This window comes from Panthera onca, chromosome B1 (assembly GCF_046562875.1).
Source record: "Panthera onca isolate mPanOnc1 chromosome B1, mPanOnc1 haplotype 2, whole genome shotgun sequence".
NCBI classification, from domain to species: Eukaryota; Metazoa; Chordata; class Mammalia; order Carnivora; family Felidae; genus Panthera; species Panthera onca.
The window spans coordinates 26,795,356-26,816,311 of record NC_138342.1 but is presented as its reverse complement, the minus strand read 5'-3'; the positions used below and the strand labels follow the sequence as shown (position 1 = coordinate 26,816,311).

Here is a 20,956-nt window from a genome sequence, read left to right as displayed (position 1 = left end):
CCCACGTGGGCTTCTCTTAGCTGTTTTCCTGGTTGTCTCTGATAAATTAGTAGGCTTATGGTTTAGTTTGTTGTTCTCATGGTATTACCAGCCTCACCTTAATCGTTTACCACCAGAATCTCGATTGGTTTTTGTTGTTGTTGTTGTTTTCATTGTAACTGTTTATTGATCACTCATATTATGCCAGAAGCTTTACATTTACCCCTCTGTATAATACTGTAGTAATCTCTATTGTTTTGAAGAGTGCCCATAGTCTTGAAATTTCCCACATTCTATTTGAAATAAAGTCAGTTATTCTGGGGAGAATTCGCTGCTCTCTGTAGTTATGGCCCCCTGCAACCGGCCAGAACCTCTGAGACACTTCACTGGAGAAAAATGGAGGCAGTTACTGCAGGTGATTATTTGAAACTACCAAATTGGTAGGATTTGATGATAGATTATTTGTGTTTCCTCAGTAAATGGTGTCCCGTTCCTCATGGAACACGCGTTTGGTGGGAGGATAGAAACGGGCGATAACAAAGTATATAAATATATATTTAATATACAATATTTTATGCGGAGATATGTGAAGGAAAATAAAATGTGGTTAATTTTCACTTTGTGATTGGTGTGGAGCAGGGATAGTTGTGGTTTAGGCAGCATAAAGGAAAGATTTTCTCAGAAGATGCCATTTGAGCAAAGATATACATAAACCATGTGACGATGTGAGGGGATGTGTTCTCAGCAAAAGAAGATGCAGATGTAAAAATCTTGAACAGGAAAATTGATGGAAGAGTTTAGAATGTTCTGAGAACAGCAAAACAGTCATTATCATTTGAAAAGAGTATGTGAGGAGAGGTTGTTTAGACTAGACAGCTAAAGGGGATGCTAAGAAGTCTGGATGTTCTGGAAAATGTCATGAAGAAGCCACTGGCAGGTTAAGAGCAAGGGGATGATGCTATCTGGTTTACAGATATGGCATAGACATATTTAGATTGTTGAATATCTCTTTGAATTTTAAGAGGAATGCAATTCTGATGAAGTGCAGGCTAAGTAACAAAGAAAACAACCCCTGCTTAAAGGACATTGTAAGAAAAAGAGAATTCCCAGCAGGCAAACTCTTGGAAAAATTTGTTACTAGGCTTAGGGAATACCGTATCCAGTTTTTCCAAGCTTTGCTACTAGAAGATTTTCTTATTTCCTACTTTTTCCTATGTTCCCCCTCCCCTTATTTTTGAGCATTCTGAATTTCTGCCACTTATGATAATTGTTTCAGTCTTTATTTGATGCAATATCTCTTTCTGTTATTGACAATATACAAAAAAGAGTGACTGACCCTTTTCCCCAACATCTTTCTCACTTCCCTCCATTCCCCTCACAGGCCTCATTCCCCTATAATAAATGTCTCTCCAGTTTTTTTGTTTGTTTGTTTGTTTTTACATTGAAAGACATATGACAATGTCTTGAATATACATAGCAATAAATTTAAACTACCACCCGCTTTGAAATGGAATATTCTGCCTTTACTTTTCAACACCACATACAGTGTATTCCAGAAGTTTTATGAACAATGAGTCCCGGAAAATGTCAGAGATCATAGTATAAAAAGAGAAAGAAATAGAGTCAAACTAAAACACACAACTGTAGGGTCTGACATTTTAAAGAGAAAATCTACTTCTAATACAGAAATTCAACCTCAGTATTATCCTGTGGCTGAGTTTTGATGCTCAGTTAAATAGACTTTTGTTCAGGTCGACGAATATTAAAATAGTGAAACCAATTAATGCATACTACGTGTGAATCAGTATATTTATTTATTTTTTTATAAGTTGACTCATTTAAAGACATAAAAGACAAGATATAAAATCCACAGAGTAGAACTGGAATTTCAAAGGCATAGTCTTCTATTAATTGTGACAGCTTGCCTTTCCTTACTGTCTACCACATCCTAAAATCAACATATTAAGGTCAGGAAATGAAATTTTAAAAGGCGAGCCACCTTAGTCCAAAATGTATATTGAGCCAAATATTCCCTAAAGAGCAGAGGTTTGGCAAATTTTGAAAATCTAGTAACTCACTCAAGCTGTGGGCAACAAATCACTGCTGCATAGAAATGTATTGGTATAAATGTGCTAGCATATGCTTCAGAAATGTCTAATTACCTTCAGGAATGGATTAAGTTTTTGGTATCTCAGATCAACTGTTTTTTGCAATGTGAAATTGATAATTTCCAGAAATATGAAAAAATAAGCATAATTACTTCTCTCTTGTAAATGTTTAGAGGAGGTGAAGGATTTTTCAGAAAAACGATGCTAATAAAAGTGCTTGTAACCACTATAACATCGTACTTCGAACATAATAGTTTCAGTTTAGCCAATTACAGGGTTGAATGAAATGAAGAAGCAAATCATTGCTTACAGGTTGTTTGGGATATGAATTTTTTTCCTATAAAAATACATAAAAACGCCATTATATAGAATATATTTGTTGAAATTTGAGGGAGTTTGTGGATTTACCCAAACACATAAAAGGGCCCCTATTTTCTGGATAAGATTCAAGAAAAGCTAACAGAGATCTGAAAACTGAATTGCAGAGCCTATCGGATTGTTCTTTGGCCTTAATTCACCAAGTTACATACCAAGATGATGTAGCAAATAAAACTCCCTAATTGTTTATTGAATTGAGCAGCTAAATTTGTTTGCTCAGTGGTGCCCACTAATAGAAGACTGAACGTGTGTTGACTCATCTAATGTTCTCAAAGCCTACGAACTAGGTTGTTTTCCTAACCCAAATTTTGCAGAGGAGGAAACTGAAGCTCCAATAGGTGAAGTAATCTGACTGTATTACACAGCTAGGAAAGGAAATGCTGAGTTTGAAGCCAGCTAGTCTCCTGCCAGAGTCCTTGCTTTGAATCATTGTCTTGGTAGGAATGATATTGGACATACTTTTCACCTCTTAGGAAGAAAGTTGCTCTCAATTTTATTTTGTTAGTATCCCTTCATAAAATCACTTTATTACATGAAAAGGTTGAGGGGTGCCTGGGTGGCTCAGTTGTTTAAGAGTCCAACTTAGACTCAGGTCATGATCTCACTGTTTGTGAGTTTGAGCCCTGCATTGGACTCTGTGCTGACAGCTCAGAGCCTGGACCCTGCTTTGGATTCTGTGTCTCCCTCTATCTCTGTCCTTCCTCTGCTCATCTCTCTCTCTCTGCAAAATAAATGAACACTTCGAGTTTTAATTAGCATTTCTCAAAGGATTAGTGAGCTTGAGCATCTTTTATGTGTTTTTTTGGTCATTTGTATATTTTCTTTGGAGAAATGTTTATTCGAGTCCTTTGCTCAATTTTGAATCAGGTTGTTTGGAGGGTTTTGTTGTTGTTGTTATTGTTGTTTTATTTTTGAGTTTTGAGAGTTCTCTACGTATTCTGGATATTAATCCTTTACATGGTTTGAAATACTTCCCCCCATTCAGTGGGTGGCCATTTTACTCTGTTGATTTTGTCTTTATGATGCATAATTTGTTTTTAATTTTCATGAAGTTCAGGTTATCTATACTTTTTCTTTTTCATGCCTAAAACTTTGTATCATATCCCAAAATTGTTGCTACGTTCAGTATTGTAAAGATTTTGTCCTACGTTTTCTTCTAAGAGTTTTATAGTTGTATAAATCTTACATTTAGGTTTATAATTCACTCTGAGTTAATTTTTTTGTATATGGTATTAGGTAAGGGTCCAAATTCATTCTTTTGTATGTAGGTACCCAGTTTTTCCAGCACTATTTGTTGAAAAAACGATCCTTTCTCCATTGAATGGCCTTGGCATCCTTGTCAAAATCATTTGAGGTTGTATGAGAGGATTTATGTTTGGGCTTCTCTATCGTATTCCATTGGTGTCAATGCCTGCCTTTATGCCAGTATCACACTGTTTTGGTTATTATAGTTTTGTGGTAAGTTTTTAATTCAGAAAGTGTGAATCCTCCAGCTTTTTTCTCCTTTTTTCAAGATTTGTTGGCTACTCAGGTTACTGTGCAATTCCATATGACTTTTACAAAGGGCTCTCTACTTACGTAAAAAATGTCATTGGGATTTTGATAGTGATTGCATTGAATTTGTAGACTACTTTGAGTATCATTGATATATGAACAATATTAAGTCTTCCAATCCATAAACATGAGATGTGTTTCTATTTATGTCTTATTTAATTTCTTTCAGTAATGCTTTGTAGTTCTCATCAAACAAGTCTTTCATTTCTTTGGTTAATTCCTTTTTTAAAAGCATTTTATTATTTTTGATGGCATTGCAAATGGAATTGTTTTTATAATTTCCTTTTCAGATAGCTCGTTGTTAGTATATAGAAATAAAACACTTGTGGTTTTGTTTTTGTTTTTGTTTTTTTAATATGTCTGAGAGACAGAGACAGAGTGAGAGCAGGGGAGGGGCAGAGAGAGAGAGGGAGACACAGAATTTGAAGCAGGCTCCAGGCTCTGAGCTGTCAGCACAGAGCCTGACACAGGGCTCAAACTCTCGAAGTGTGAGGTCATGACCTGAACCAAAGTTGGATGCTTAACCAACCAAGCCACCCAGACGCCCATAAGCGCAACGGTTTTTTGAGTGTTGATTTTGTATCCTGATGTTTTGTTGAATTCATTTATTAGTTCTACAGTTTTGTTTTTGTTTTTGTAGAATCTTCAGGGTTTTCTATGGGTTTTGATTTCATAAGATCAAATCAGTGATGAACAGAGATAATTTTACTTCTTTCCAATTTAAATGACTCCTGTTTTTCTTGCCTTATTCCTCTGAGTAGAACTTCAAATACTGTGTTGAATTGAAGTGGTGAAAGCCAGCATACTTGCTTTGTTACTGATTACGGAAGAAAAGCTTTCAGTCTTTTGCCACTGAATATGATATTCATTCTGAGTTTTATTATGTTGAGATAGTTTTTTTCAATGCTTACTTTTTTGAGTGTTTTCATATGAAAAGGTGTTGAACTTTTTATTTTTTAATGTTTCTTTTTGAGAAGAAGAGAGAGACAGAGCATGAATGGGGGAGGGGCAGAGTCAGAGAGGGAGACACAGAATCTGAAATAGGCTCCAGGCACTGACCTGTCAGTACCCAGCCCGATGCCAGGCTTGAACTTGGGAACAGGAAACAGTGAGATCATGACTTGAGCCAAGGTTGGACTCTTAACCAGCAGAGCTACCCAGGCGCCTGTGGTGTTGAAGTTTTTAAATTTTGTCTCTGCATCAGTTGAAATGATCATGCATTTTTTCCCTCATCTTGTTAACATGGTATATTACATTATCTATTTTCATATGTTGAAACAATCTTGCATTGCAGGAATAAATCCCACTTGTTCATGGTGTATAATCATTTTAATATGCTGCTGAATTTAGTTTGCTGTTATTTTGTTGAATATTTTTGCATCAGTGTTTATTAGGAATATTGATTTTATAGTGTCTTTGTTTAGCTTCATCGGGGTAATGCTGGCCTCATAGAATGAGTTAGTGAGTGTTCCCTTGAGAATACTGTTGTTGGTTCTTCTTTAAATGTTTGGTTGAAGACATCAGTGAAGGCAGGTCTAGGACTTCTCTTTGTTGGACTAATTTTTATTCATATTGAATGAATTAGTAGTTATAAGTCTGTTCATATTTTCTTAATGATTTAGACTTGATAGGTTTCAAGTTCGTAGAAATTGGTTCATTTTATATAGATTATTCCATTTGTTGCTGTCAGTCCATTCTGGCTGCTAGGATCGGTTACTTAAAGAGCAAACATCGATTTCTCACAATTCTGGAGGCTGGGAAGACCAAGGTCAAGTCACTAGCAAATTCAGTATCTGGTAAGAACCCACTTCCTGGTTCACAGAGAGCCACGTCTTTGCTACGTCTACACATGGTGGAAGGGGTCAGAGAACTCCCTGGTGTTTCTTTTATAAAGGCACTAATTCCATTTACGAGGGCTCCAAAGTCATGACCCAGTTGCTTCTTGAATTTCCTAACTTAGTATTTCACATGTGACTTTAGGAAGGTACACAAACATTCAGTTTATAGCATTGGCATACAGTTAGTTGTTCCTAGTACTTTGCAATCATCTTTTTATTATTATTATTATTTCTGTATAATCAATGGTAATGCCCCATATTTCATTCTTGATGTGATTTCTAATTACAATCTAATTTAAATCTTTCTCTCTCTCTCTTTTTTTTTAATTCCACCTAAGTAAAAGTGCAATTTTGACAAACTTTTCAAAAATCTAACTTTTGGTTTCATTGGATATCTCTATTAATTTTATATTCTCTATTTTGTTGCCTTTTATTTTGTTTTTCTAGTTCCTTAATATTTATTTTTTCAACGTTTTTTTTTTTTTTTTTTTTTTTTTTATTTTATTTTTGGGACAGAGAGAGACAGAGCATGAACGGGGGAGGGGCAGAGAGAGAGGGAGACACAGAATCGGAAACAGGCTCCAGGCTCCGAGCCATCAGCCCGGAGCCTGACGCGGGGCTCGAACTCACGGACCGCGAGATCGTGACCTGGCTGAAGTCGGACGCTTTAACCGACTGCGCCACCCAGGCGCCCCTCCTTAATATTTAAAGCTCAGTTGCTGATTTGAGATCTTTCTTTTTAACATAAGTATTTAGAGCTATAAATTTCTCCCTTAGCTCTGCTTTTGTTCTTCTGTCAGGTTTGTTAGGTTATGTTTTCATTTTCATTTATCTGTATTTTCTAACTTTTCCTGTGATGTTTGCTGTGATCCATTGCTTATTTAAGAGTGTGTTATTTAAATTCCACAAATTTTTGAGTTTTCCAGTTTTCCTGCTGTTAATTATTGCTTTCCAACTTCATACACTGAGGTTAGAAAAGACAGTTTGTATGATATATAAATATAAATAATATCGATTAAGTATAAGTATATGTATAAGTAAATATAAATATAAATATAAATATAAATATAATCTTGGGATTTGATTTGTGGACCACTGTCTTTGCTCCATCCTGGAAAATGTTTCATATGCCCTTGAGAAGGATGTACTTGCTGCTGTCTTTGGGTGTAGTGTTTTGTGTATGTCTTTTAGATCTAGTTGGTTTATTGTGTTAAGTCCTCTGTTTCCTTATGTATCCTCAATCTGCTGGTTCTATCTCTACTGTCAAGAGTGGAGTATTGATATTTACAACTATTATTGTAGGATTGTGTATTTCTTCCTTCAACTCTGTCAGTTTTTTGCATCATATATTTTGATGGTATGTAAACATTTAAAGTTGTTATATATTCTTGCTCTATTGAAACATATATTATCCTTTTTTATGTCTTTTAAACTTTTTAGATTTCCAGTCTATTTTGCCTGATATTAGTATAGCCACCCCTGTTATCTCTTGGTTACTATTTGCATGGAACACATTTTTCATCCTTTCACTTTTGCTGTTTTTTTTTTTAATGTTTATTTATCCATTTATTTTGAGGGAGAGAGGCTAAGAGAGAGAGAGGGTGGGAGAGAGAGAAAGTGGTGTGAGCTGGGTAGGTGTAAAGAGAGAAGGAGAAGGAAAATCCCAAGCAGGCCCCATGCTCAGCAAGGAGCCAGATGCGAGCTCAATCCCTTGATCCTGGGATCATGACATGAATTAGAATCAATAGACGCTTAACCGACTGAGCCACCTAGGTGTCCTACATCCTTTTACTTTCAATCTATTTGTGCCTTTGGATCTAAAGTGAGTCTCTTGTAGATAGCATAGAGTAGGATCATTTCTATATCCATTCTGCCAATTCGGGTTTTTGAGTAGAGAGTTCAGTCTGCTTACATTTAATGTAATTACCAATAAGAAGGGACTTCTGTCATTTTGCTCTTTGTTTGCCAATGACGTATAGCCTTTGTCCCTCATTTCCTGCATTATGGTCTTATTTTATGTGTAGTAATTTTTTGTACTAAGATGTTTAAATACCTTTCTCATTTCCTTCTCTGTATATTCCATAGCTTTTTTTTTTTTTTTTTGTGATTAACATGGGAAATTACATTTAACATTGTAAAGTTATAACAATCTAACTTGAATTTATACCAGCTCAACTTCAATAATATACAAAAACTTTGTTCCTTTATATCTCTATCCCTCCCCCTTTTAGTTGTTGATGTCACAAAATTACATCTTTATACATTGTGTGCCCCAAAATATAAACAATCATTTTAAATACATCAATCTCTTAAATTATATAGAAAACAAAAGTAGAGTTACAAACCAAAGTTACATGATATTAGCTCTTAGACCAAAAATTGGTTTTTATATGTTTTAGTCTCTTAAATCATGTAGAAAACAAAACCATTGGTACAATAATATAAGCTATGATTGTTACTTTCATGTATCAACTTGACTGGCCTAATTGATGCCCAGTGGTCTGTGAAGATGTTAGTGAAAGAAATTAACATTTGATTCAGTAGATTGACTAGAGAGATCTATCCTTACCAATATGGGTAAGTATTATCCAATCTGTAGGGGGGCTTAATGGAATAAAAAGTTGAAGGAAGGGTGAATACTTTCTCTCTTTTTGAGCAGGTACATCCATCTTCTCCTGACCTTGGACATTGGAATTTAAAATTCCCATGCCTTTGGACTCTGGGACTATACCAGGGGCCCCTGGTTCTCATGTCTTTGGATTCATACTGAATTATACCACTGGTTTTCCTGGTTCTCCAATTTCAGATGGTAGATTGTGGAATTTCTTGTCCTCTAATAACAACACAAAATTATTCCTTTAATAAATATCTCTTTATATACCTATATCTATTATCTATCTGTATCTATATATCTGTATATGTCTATTCTATTATTTCTGTTTCTTTGGAGAACTCTAACACATCAGCTTTCATGATTGCCCATGTATTTACCTTTATTGAGATCGTTCCTTATTTCTTTATACAGCTTTGACTTACTCTCAGTGGGCTTTTATTTCACTCTATATGGGTGGAATTGATCATATCTTGCTGTTTCTTTTTATGCCTTTTGATTATTTTTGTTCAAAATGACATTTGAGGAACACCTGGGTGGCTCAGTGGTTAAGCATCTGACCTTGGTTCTGGTCATGATCTGATGGTTCGTGGGTTTGAACCCCACATCTGGCTCTGTGTTGACAACTGCCAGCCTGAAGCCTGCTTCGGATTCTGTGTCTCCCTCTCCCTCTGTCCCTTCCCACTTGTGCTCTGTCTCTCTTTCTCTCTCAAAAATAAATAAATATTTAGAAAATTAAAGAAAAACAACATTTGAATTAAATGATGGGGTAACTCTGGAAATCAAATTCTATCCCTTTCCTCAAAGTTTGCTGTAGTTTGTTTTTGTTTTTGTTTTTTTTTTCTTTTGGTTTTGTTTTGCTTTGTTGTGTTGTGATTGGTTTTTGCTTATTTGATTTATTTTTATTGTAGGCTGCCTCTGTGCCAAAGATCAGACTCTCTTTAAAGTCTTTTGTGAGCCTGTGCCTGAAATGTGTGGTGACTTTCTTTCTAATTTTACCTGTAAAAGCTATTGCTTTTTAATGTTCTAGTCTTTATTGTCCGGCTCCCAAAAGGGAGAAAAATAGAAGAACAATGAAGGTAGGAAAAAAAAAAAATAAACAAAACAGTACCAGATCTTTAAATCCCCTGGCAGTCACTCAGCCTAGGGGGAAGGGCTTGTAAAGATGGGAGGACGTACAACAGTGGCCACACCCCTATTTGTGCCTCGATGATCAGAAGGAGCAATCAGTTGTCAGAGCGCATATCATTGATATTTAGATATCTTTTTTGCACACCTCTGGCTCCTCAGAGATGTGTGCAGACTGTCTAGGAACATGTACACAGCTGCCTTCCATGGAGCTTGGAGTGGGGACTGGGTAGCTGCTACTGTGTGAGAGCTGAAATAGACTAAAATTTATTGTGGGAGGCTTCTCCTGGAAGACTAGAGCCTTCAAAGATTCCAGAGTTACAAAATAGTTATATCACACGGATTCTGACAGTGCCCTTGTCTAAGTGGGGACATAGGTTCCTGGTACTTATTATCCTGCCAAGTTTCCATAGCTCTCCTCTCATTAATTTTGTTTGCTGTCCTGTGTGACTGACACAGTCCTCAGTTGTAGAGGAGGACATCTGACTTAGATCAGGCCAGTCAACGACTCCATACTCACAGCTACAGGGTGAGATGCATGGTAAGTAGGTGATCTAGGTGAATAAAGCAGGTCCCTCCGTAGAAATGGTGTTCTATAAATTGGGAAAGAAGCACAGGTTCCCTTAAGATCATTAGCTTAGAACATTACATTTCTCTAGAAACATTAGTAGCCATATACAACACGACACAGGGCAGCTTACTTGATATATAGTCACTTCCATCATTTAACCTTTAGGTCCTATCTTGATTGAAGCTTTATAAGCCTCCATTAACTTCCCATTTAAAAACGATCAATTTATTTTTATTTTGTTTAAGCAATTCTGAGAATAGTTTCTGTCCTATGAAACGGAAATGGACCTAATTATTACTGGCAGGTACCTGACACCTTTAGAGCATTTAGGAAGTGAGAACAGAGACAACTTGAGATAAGACCACCTCTGGAAGCTGAAGCTGAGAACAGCAAGTCAGTCTGTGTAAAAAAAAAAAAAAAAAAAAAAAAAAAAAAAAAAAAAAAAGGTGGTAACTGCCTGCTTCCATTTGTTCTCCAAGCTGAGATGCAGAATTGCTTCTCCCATTACCTAATTTTTCAACACACTCCTGAATTCCACCAGTCAGAACTCTTTCCTTTATTTTTCTTTATGATCCTTCCCTTTCGATTATGAAGGCTAATAATTATGAATTGGAATGTGAGTGTGGAGAAAGGACTTAGGGCAGCTAAGAAAGAGGTAGTAAGACATTTGAAAGATTATTTTACACTCTAGATATACACTATGCTCCCTCAGCCATGCCACGTATCAAATAATGATGGTGTGTACATTTGAAATATCCTCATTTTTATATTGTTCTCATAATACTCACAGGACCAGGGCAACATAGGAAGGGATTTCCAGTAATGATCATATATGTTTTACGCTGTAGAGATTCCAAGCTTTTCTAAAAGTACTCAAAAATTTAATTATAAAAGAATAGTTGAAGAGATGCCTTCTGAATTATAGCTGCCACTTGATACCTGTGACAGAAGAAGTGCTTTGTATTCTTCTTTCTTCTATGCTACAGCTAATGAAACTCTTGACGAGGTCTTGCAATGACTATCCACCTGACTGTGGATCACACACAGAGAAATGGACATAAGAATAAAACAGCAAAGCTTTAAAATTTAGTATGAAATCCTTAATTATAGAAATTGTTCTCATCTTTTCCTTACTATCTCTTCATAAAATTCTGTGTAATGACTAAAAGGTGAATAAGAATGTCTTAATAATTCAAAGTAATGCTTGTAGTGTGGGTACCCTTATAATTAGCTCTAATTATCTGATGGATCTCCCTAAATGGGGGGAAAACAACTTGGGTATTGTAGCAACATTGCTTTCAAAAAATAGGACTGTGCATACTTATTGACCTTTTGATATCCTCAATATTGGGGCAAAGAAATGGATTTCTTTGGAAAATATGATTACGTATTTCTTACTCTCAAAGAGTTCAAACACTGCCAGATATAGGGCACATTGTTTATTGGACTGGCAGTATGTTGGTTTATATGTTGTTCTCACGTCAGTGTATTCCAAAATAAGTTTTCCAATATTTTGTGCCTGTTGAAACACTTGAGTTGTGGTAAAACAAGGCTCTCAATCCTACAACATCTGCCTAAGAGAAATGAAGTAGTTACTGACAATATTGGGTGAGATACAATCTTAGGACCGAGTTGAGCAGAGGGAGAGTATGTGTGCGGGCTGAGTTGCCAGGTGTTGGAGTAGTTGGTTAATGCAACAAGCCAAAAATGATGAAGTTTTAAGCCTTTAATCGCTTAATGGCAATGGTATAAGCAAGAGGATAAAACTGGAAAAGTCACTAACTCCCCTGTTTATTTTCTTCCAAAGAACAGTACTCCAGGGGAGAGTCAGGTAGATCAGCACAGACGTGGGTGTCATGTCCCTGTTGAAGAAGCACAAAAGAAAAGCCTCTGGCAGTTTTATGGGAGCTGGGATTGGAGAGAAGGCAGGGGAGAAGGGCTAGGAGTGGAAAAATACTGGCCACTGAATCAAATGACAAAAAAATATCTTCAACGTTTTTCTTCCTTTCTCTCCCCATAAAGAGCTCTCAGCAGGCGCACCTGTAAAGAACTCTGGCTAAAGTCTGAAATAAAGGACACTAGGCATGAAGGTGCATGCACCAGGAATGCAAATACTGGAAAAGTGTGACCAGCTAGGTTTCATCCTTTCCTGCAACTCCCCTCAGAAACTGGAATGCCCTGCTGTGTGCCTCTTTGGCTTACTCTCCAGCCTGAAAAATCACCCATTGGTTTTTAACCAAGAGCTGGATTCCCCAAAGACACTGATCCGTAAATTCGTTGTGTGAAGATTTGAATAATCTTGGGTAGGATCTAGCAAAGCTCCTGGCATTTAATCGCTATATAGTGGGTTATTTTTATAAATAATTTTTTTTATTTTAATAAAATCTTTAACATTTTTTTTCTCATGAGTAGCTTAAAAAATATTAACCCAGCAGTAGGATATAGTAAATATCAGGAATTCAATTTTAAGTTTGCCATTAGAGAATGCTACTATTCTCCCTAACAGTTTAGTTTACTTAAATAATACTTTTAGTGTATAAAAACAACAGTTGTTCTTTTTAACTCTGTGGTCAACAATGATTAGTCTTTCGTTTTTCAGTAATGTTGAGTCATACGGTAAATCAGTGCATTGAGATGCTCAAAGACCTGTCTTACTGTTCACAAGTACCATACAATCTTAATGTAATGTGAAATAGGGAGACCCATTATTAAGTAATATTACTAAAATCAGAATAACAAAATTTCATATAAAGTTTAGTACTTGCCTAACATGACATTAAATTATATAATATATTCTGTATCTTTCTTCTATTTAAAATATTTTATTTGTTAAATCATTGACTTGTTAGACATTGTATATTATAGTAGTATATATTGATTACCTTAAAATTAAGAATTTATCATTTTATGAGTCAAGGCTACAGCAGATGAAGCCTAGAGAAATAAATACATTGGCCTCTCTGATCTCCTTCACCCTGTTATCCTAGAGGTGAACCCTCCCCCTTCCCCATTGGTCAATAGGGAATGGTGGGGCAAACATTTAACATAAAGCATAGCTCTAATTGTCACTTCCCTACATAATCATGGAGACTAAATTGATAACCATAGATTTCTTTATATACATGTATATATACATATATATGCTAAATATAATATATATGCTATATATATTGTATATACACATGTATACACATATATATGTGTATATATATGTAATATATATATACACATGTATACACATATATATGTGTATATATATGTAATATATATACACATGTATACACATATATATGTGTATATATATGTAATATATATACACATGTATACACATATATACGTGTATATCTATCTATATAATATATATACATACACAAAATGTATTCTACAGGCATATATGCTCTAAGGTCATATACATGTATTTTTAGAGAGAAAGGTAGGTTATTTTTCAGCTTTATTGAGGTATAATTGACAAAATTACAGGATTTAATCAAGGCATATATCATGACAATTTTATATATGTATACTTTGTGAAAAGATTTCACATACCTAGTTAATCAACACATCCAACACTATATCTATATATTTATCTCTATATCTATCTATCTATCTATATATATTGGTGACAATATTCAAGTTCTAATCCCTTAACAAATTTCAATAGTACATCAACTGTAGTCACACCATCAACTATAATGTATGTTATACATTAGGTCCTCATTTATCTTATAACTGAAGATTTGTACACTTTGATTAACCTCTCCCTATTTCCCTTACCCCACAACCCCTAGCAACCACTTTTCTACTCTCTGTTTCTCTAAGTTTGACTTTTTTTTTTTTTTTTCTCAGATTCCGCATATAAATGCAGTATTAGTCATTCCTTAGCACATTTCACTCAGTTTGTTTCCATATCTTGGCTAGTGTGAAAAAGGGTGCAATAAATATGGGAATGAAAATCTCTTCAGTAACCTGTTTATATTTTCGTGTAATACATACCAAGAAGATTGATTAACGGATCATACGGTAGTTCAATTTTTAAATTTTTTTTTTTTTTTTTTTAGTAGTCTCAATACTGTTTTCCATGGTAGCCAAACAAATTTACATTCTCACTAGCAGTGTGCAGGGACTCCACATCTTTTCAAAGACATAATATCTCTTGTCTTTTTTATAATAGCCATTCTAACATGTATGTCATGACGTCTCATTGTGGTTGTGATTTGCATCTCCCTGACGATGAGCGATGTTGAGCATCGTTTCATGTACCTGCTGGCCATTTGTATGTCTTCTTTAGAAAGTGTCTGTTCAGGTCCTTTGACCATTTTTTTTTTTTATCAAAATTTTTTTTCATTTTGTTTTTTGCCATGAAGTTGTTTGAATTCATTTCATATAGGGAATATTAACTCTGTGTCAGATATATTGTTTACACCATTTTCTCCCATTCCGTAAGTTGCCTTTTCAATTTTTTGACGGTTTCCTGTGCTGTGCAGAAACTTTATAGTTTGATGTAGTCCCGCTTCCTCATTCTTTCTTTTGTTACCTTAGTTTTGTGTCATCCAAAAAATTGCCAAGAGCAATTTCCCAGAGCTTACCTGCTATCTTCTAGGAGTTTTATGGTTCCAGGTCTTACATTCAAGTCTGTAACCTATAATTGAATTTCTTTTTGTGTATGATGTAAGATACTGGTCGAGTTTCATGCTTTTGTATGTGGCTATCCATTTGATCCAACACTATTTCTTTAATAGGCTACTATTTTTCATTTTATGTTTTTGGCTCTTATTCAAAAATTAATTGACTGTATAAATAGGGGTTTATTCCTGGATTATATACTACTCAATGCATATTCCCCTTATTCTGAGTCAAAACCTCAGCTAGAAAGTTTTCTTGGTAACAAAAAAAGAAATGCTTTCTTCCTTCAGGATCTGAATCCTTGGAAAGCTGTTTCCACTATTGAAAACGATTATACAGGGGGTACTAAAAGATGCCCCAGTGAATTCCTTAGGGTCTAAACATAGACCTCCTTGAACCCATTGAGTAGCAACAACCAAATATCCCCTTGACCAGCAGAATATATCACATTAGCCACTCTAGTGCTTTCTTCCATTGTTTATTGGTTTAGTACCATTAAGAGCCCAATATGACAAAGGGTAGTTTCAGCTTTCATATTTGTGAAAGTATAGCTGTGTTTCCTCATGGAAGCATTCCTCTCTTGGGCTCTATGATCTCCGTAAACACTGAACCTGGGATCACGGGGAAGAGAAGTAAAAATTTCTTCTATTACATGCAATCATGAGAGGTATCTTTCTCAACTTAACCTAGGTCCTGAACTCTTTATGACTGGTTATGAAGGCAAAGCCTTGTATATTGGCTGCTGGTTTCAGATTTATATCGCCTGCTATAGAAATGCATCCCTACCTCACAAAATGATATTTCCATGATTTATTCTTTGCTAACTCATACAACAGTTTTAGGGAGCTAACCAATTCTGGGTGATAGAACTAAATATTGCCTGTGACATCATGGGGTTTATTTTAGAGTGTAGGATTTGTAAATTATTCCTGTGTACAGAAGTGATATTGACCATACAACAGACATTCTACAAGTACTTATATAATGATTCTGGGCAAGGAAAACAAATCTATACCTGGAATATGTATCTATTCTTACAGGGAGAAATTGTGCCCCACTACCTCACAATGAAAAGTATAGACTTTAATAAATCTGCTACTTGCCTGCAGATCTCCCAGGGTATTAGGCCATTTTAGGGCTCGACATTGGCTTTTGGTATCAGCATCTAATCTTCTCAGTAGTGACTGTAGCTAAATAGCCTTGGTGAAATAATTTCATGTTTTTGAATCCATGCTTAGTCACATCTCTGCCACAATGAACACTTTGTGAATGAGTCTATTAAGCAAGAACTGGGATGACTAAGAAAAACTAACATCTGAAGGATTGTATCCAACAGTTTAATATATCCCCAATAGAGTGATACCTTCTAGTGTTCATTTGTGAGATATATAAATATCTTCACACTCTGACCCATTCTGAGATCCATTCATGTATATTTCCTTTGTCACTGATGTTCTATTGTTGTTCTGAGTACCTGATTAGGAGTCAACCAGTTATCCATGACTTATGAATCTATAGATTTTAACCAAAATACTCAGTTTGTGTTCCAAAGGGGATATATATATATATACATATATATATATATATATATATATATATATATATACATCCCAAGCTTTCTGCCTACTAAGAAAATCTAATCTCATTGAAAGATATTGGAAGATAGTGTACAAATCCTGGTGGAGTAAGGAATATTCAGTAGAGTAAAATTCATTGTTTCAATAATTACATAAGCAAGGAATAGATATGAATGTCTAGACTCCAAATTAAGAAATGTGTAAAAGGGCAGCAAAAGAAACACAAATAAAGAGGAGATAATAAATATAAAAGTAAACAAATTTGAAATATAGATATTTTATAAAGGAAATATTTGCAAATAATAAATTTTCTATAAAATTTATCAATTAAATAAAACCTATAGATCTTGGGGCACTGGGGTGCCTCAGTTGGTTGAATGTGGTCAAGCCCCACATTGGGCTCTGAGCTCACAGCACAGAGCCTGTTTGAAAATCTCTCTCTCCCTCTCTGCCCCATCCCCCACTCATTCTCTCTCTCTCTCTCTCTCTCTCTCTCTCTCTGTCTCTTTCTGTCTCAAAATAAATACATAAATATTAAAAAAAGAAAAGAAAAACCTATAGATCTGATGAGAGAACTCATTGGTCAAACTTGGTAAAAAATAAATATCCATGAATATAAAGGGCACCCACACAAAAACACACACAGAGAAGCAAAGTTCCTTTATACATTAACAGTTTAGCTTGCTGTTTAAATGCATGACTTTTGGGGTTGGAAAGCCTGTATTTATTCTCATTACTGCCACTTTATAGTATATGGTACTTTATTATAAAAGAGAGGATAATAAAGGTAGTACAAATTTCCAAATATTTATGATGAAATACATGGAAAAATCATTTTATTATTACATATATTACTTATTTAGTATAAATTTATTAAGAACAAAAAAGATAACATGAAGAAATAAAAATGTTTCAAATATATCCTTAATATCATGTTAATATTGCAATGTGTCAATTATTTTAAGAAAAACTTAATATTTATTTATTTTTGAGAGAGGGAGACAGAGAGTGAGTGGGGGAAGGGCAGAGAGAGAGAGGGAGACACAGAATCTGAAGCAGCCTCCAGGCTCTGAGCTGACAGTTCGATGTGGGGCTCGAACTCACAGACTGAAAAATCATGACGTGCACTGAAGCCAGACATTTAACCAACTGAGCCACCCAGGCGCCCCAATTATTTAAAAATATTTGTGTGTTTAGTACAATTACACTCAAAATCGTCTTTTTTTTCCCCCTTAGTTTCCTTCAAAGTTAGACAAGTAAATGGCTTATTCATATCTTGGGAAAACAAAACCATATTTCTATCTTCTACAATTAAATTAATCCATAGATACATACTATTAAAAGCTTAAAATTATATACATATAAATATATAGTGTATACTGTAAAATGTTTGATACTATAAAGTATCACTGTGAGAAATATATTTCAAGTTAAATTTCATAATATATGTATAGATTTTACCACATAAAATAAAATATTTTCTTATAATAAAACACTAATATCTGATAAAAGAAATATAAAAGTAAACATTCCCTGGAAAAATATTTGAATCATATAAACTCCTAAACTAAGAATGTAATTCACCTGGAAACAGCATTTCACCACAGGAAAAGTGTGGTTGAACAAATAAAATAGGACAAACAATAAAAAAGAGGAAACTCTGGAGAAAAAAAAATATGACTGAACTAAAAACTTACACAAAATTGTTAATGTCGTTAATAAGCAAATAAATGCAAATAAATATAAGTGAAAATTTAGTTAGTATTTATTGACAAATTAATTGATGCAGATTTAAAACATTAAATTTCTAATCTTTAAGATACACATATTCATATGTTATACTTATAAACTGGCAGGTTTCCAAAAGGGAATCTTGTCATTATGAGTCAGTTTTAAAAATGTGTTACAAAGCAATTTCATATCTAGGAATTTACTCTAAGGAGATTATAAAGGATATGAACACAGATTTAGCTAATAGAATATTCAGTGCGTAGATTTTAACATATTACAAAACAGGAATCACCAATAGCTGTAAAGGTCATACATTTTAGATAAGGAAAGATTTCTGTAGGGAAAGCATGTGGAGAGATATATACACATTCAATACCCACATTCATGTGTATCATTTGTATTTACTATGAAATTCAAATTCTTTGTGTATGTGTGTGTGTGTGTATAATCTACTTAGAAAGATATGCATATATTTGCAAAGATATATATGCACTCAAATACAAATATATATAAATATATATGTATATACACAAATGTATGCACACAAAGGTAATTATAAATACACACAACTACCACATGTGAATGAAATCATACAGTGTTTGTCTTTCTCTGACTGACTTATTTTGCTCAGCATAATACTCTAGCTCCAAAAAGTGAAACAAACAATCATAAAGGGAAAAAAGAGAGAGGCAAACAAAACAACAGAGCCTCAAATTATAGAGAACAAAGCAATCGTTGCCAGAGGAGAGGTGAATGGGGGGATGTGTTAAATAGGTGATAGGGATGCACTTGTGATCAACACTGGGGTGACGTATGGCAGTGCTGAATTATAAATTGTATACCTGAAATTAATATTACACTGTATATGGTAAATAATGGAATTTAAATAAAAATTAAAAAAATAAAAGAACAAAACAAAGAAACAAAATTTTGCAAGAAAAAATACATTAATAAACTACATATCAATTAGTAAAATTAAACTGAATTTATAATTTAAATACTGTAAAAAAGGAACCTAGAAAACACTTAAATTGTTCCTACATAAAGACAAAATTAAAAGAAAACTATTTAAATTAGAGAAAATCTAAAACCTTAAAAAATCCAGAAAATAAAATCAGTAGTATCTAGGCATTGAAAAAGCAATGCAAATATATTAATTTAATGCATATTGGTGGGAAATTGATGGAAAGTTTCTGTATTTTTGAAATAATCTTCAATGAATCTAAAATCCCTTAATCAAGGTAACATAGCAGAATATAGGATATTACAAAGAAATCTTCCAGCTGTGCCCAAAACTGTCACTTGCAGCAATGCTCATTGGATCGGATGTCTGTCTTCTTTAACAAGAAAAGATAAATTCCTTCAGGCTTTTACTCAAGAACCTGAAAAAGACTGAAAAATAATTGTATATGTCTACAAATATTTATTTACATGTAATCTTAAGTTTCTCTTTTAGAACACTATTTATATACTAAAATTTTTGGACAATAGAAGATAATTTTTATTTAGATAATTATAAACATAAATAGAATAGAAAACTAAAAGTCCATTGTAATAATGGTATTAAAATATTGAATGATCTTGGGATGTTGTTGCTATTGTAGTGTGAAAGCAATAAATAATATGAGATATTTAAAATATATACATATGTATATATACTTATATAGGTCGTGTTTGTGTATGTTTTAGTATCGTTAGAAAGAAATCTATTAAATTTTATTATGAGCTTTCTGTTGTCAGAATACAAATAATTATGACTTTCAATATAATGTTAAAATCACTTTACAGATTTAACTTTTCACCATTGTATGAAATATTATGACAAGATAACTGAACAGTGGCCAAAGAGATTTAGTTAAATCAATAAATAAAATCACCAAATGCAATGGAAGCCCGCATTATGACTAGAATTTATATGGTATATACATAGAGATTCAGATTTTTACTGAAAAAGTGTTATATTTGCAATGAGAGAAGGTTTATAAGATAGAAATTTTGTCAAACGAACATTGTTTTGACTACAAGAAGGGCAATGACGACAGAGAGGTGACTTTGTCTAAGGATTGCTTTTAGCTCATTCATTGGAGTAAATTTTCCCAGTAACATCACTGAGCCCAGATATAATATGGATTATATAGAACTGTAGAACTGTAAAATAGAAAATGCCCTTGGCAATTGTTAAATAAGACAAAACAGTTTTTTATAAGTAAGAAATACGTTAACTATACTCAATAATATACATAATAAATAGATAATAAAATTAAAGTAAATAAGAAATATCATAACAAAAATCTGACTTTACAAAGGGAGTTTAATTAAAGAAAGCAACATTCTTTGCAACTGATAGACTTTGGGGGTGAAAGTAGCCTAGAAACACTAGTAGCAGCTAAGAGCTAACAACTAGTGTGTACTCAGTGAGCGATTGATTAAGTCATTCTTCAAAATTACTCTGAGATGAATACGACTTCTACCCATTACTTCTACCCTTATATAAGATAGAGGACAAACAGGCACAGAAAACCTAAGTCATTTGCTCACATTTTCACAAGTAGGAAACGGTGGGATACAGGATTTGACCTAGAGCTTCTGCTTCTGAAGTAATATTTTTCTTTATAAAATAAGATTTGGTAATAAGTGAAAGTCTATGCACAAATTAAGTTTATAATATACTGATTAACATAGAGCAAGACATGTTTTTAGAATCTACAATTGTGGAATTTTGGTTTGATTTGAAAAGCTCCTAATGTAAAATTTTAAGAGGTCCCATAGTGTTTCTATATAAAATCTTGTCATTAAAATTTACACCATGTCATTTTTACTTTTGTCCCTTTTTTCTAAATTGAAGTTAAATAGGAGTT

The 20,956-nt window shown here is 34.0% G+C and overlaps 1 pseudogene; it reads left to right on the top strand.

Annotated features, from left to right (window-relative positions):
- Positions 1-325: 325 nt before the first annotated feature.
- The window catches only part of LOC132693126 (ADP/ATP translocase 2 pseudogene), a 33,604-nt pseudogene continuing 12,973 nt past the window's right edge, over positions 326-20,956 (top strand).